We start from the raw sequence: 1,589 nt of genomic DNA on the forward strand, positions 1-1,589 counted from the left end.
GGGGCTTGAAGAGCAGTTGCATGGTATTTAATTATGGAGCAGTTCGATACTGTAGCAGTGTTAAGTTGTTGAATGACAGGCTGCTTGGATTGCCTGGGGTTTTAGGTAGGCAAGTGGCTAAATAGCAATGGGAAGATCCATGTATGAATGTCTGATGTAAGGAGACAAACACAACCKAAGTATAACTTCGTTTTTTAAATCAGTTCACGGCTACTTAGAGGAAGGACATACAAGCTTGTCAAGCTCTTTGAATTTTCAAAACTCTAAGAACGGGCATTCAGGGATCCACATGAATAACTACAGCTTCTCGAAAAGCTCTGCAGAATTATTTGGATAATTTAATAACATGTAGAGAGTAACCTGACGCAATCAAGATACTGCTAAAAAGCATTAGCTTGTTCTTTAGAAAAAGCTTCCTGTATGATAAATTACAGAATATCTATATAACTGGAAAGCAGTTAATCCAAAAAAAGTAAGGTTTTCTAACAGGCAACACTTTTTCAGTTTCCATAATAGCTCTGGCATCCTGACCTCGTGAAGAACAGAAATTAAAAAGACAACTTTACYAGGAAAAAATGTATCTATTTACATTATCAGGTATTACTAATTAAAACTACTGTTTTAAAGATGTTTTTTTCCAAAACCATCCCACCTAATTCGCAAGCAGCTTTCTCATCTCCACCCAACTTCACTAGAAATCAGAAGTCAACTCAAAAGAGGTCAAGCACCAAAGAGATGCAAATTGTCCCCAACTAATAACCACTCCTATGAGAAAGTCACCACAATTACAATATACATTACTGTATATTACTGGCAGTAGATCAAAATTCCTGAACCCTGCACTTGCACTGGAGGCATTCATAAAAATTAGCTGAGTAAAATTAAGTCGTTGGACAGAAGGAACTCTGACACCAAAAAGGGACAAGTACATCTTAACGGATGACAAATTCCAGCGCAGATCATTAAGCGAGGTGCACACACCTCAGCTACCAAATCTACAGACATAGCTGAGGGTACAGCACAGTACAACGTTTGCCTCTCCTTGCCTACGTAGCTGACCATGTAGGGAGCTGCCTTTCACCCTCTCCCACAGCAGGTAAGCACTGCCAGCCACAACTAGCAGCTAAGAGGCTATCTGGCCGCTCCAGACACTGGCTAACTTGGGATTTTTGGTAACTTTTTTCACTCAGCGTAGAATAATTCTTCCCAACCTGCATTACAACTGTAAAGTTTGATGCTTACTTTAAACCTGACATTACTATTATACAATTTAAAAATCAAAGTATCATAATGAATGTAGAAAACAAGCATCTTAATATGCTAGATTCCAAATATACAGAATTCATTAATTCTGTCAGTATCAGGTCCTCAGAAAGTTAACTAAAACAAATGCAATAWAAAAAATCTCTATATAAAATGCCAACATTAATGCTTCTTGTCTGTTAATATACACTATCCAGGCAACTTTAGACATTATATAGAAGATGTATGGATTTTATCACTACTACATTAAAATATTTGTACGGTTGTGTTATTGTGTATGTTACTGCATGGTTAACACAACATGATGCTTTGCAGAGTTTCACACT

The sequence above is a fragment of the Nothoprocta perdicaria genome, unplaced genomic scaffold (genome assembly GCF_003342845.1).
Source record: "Nothoprocta perdicaria isolate Ctin4 unplaced genomic scaffold, notPer1 scaffold_12, whole genome shotgun sequence".
In the NCBI taxonomy this organism is placed as follows: Eukaryota; Metazoa; Chordata; class Aves; order Tinamiformes; family Tinamidae; genus Nothoprocta; species Nothoprocta perdicaria.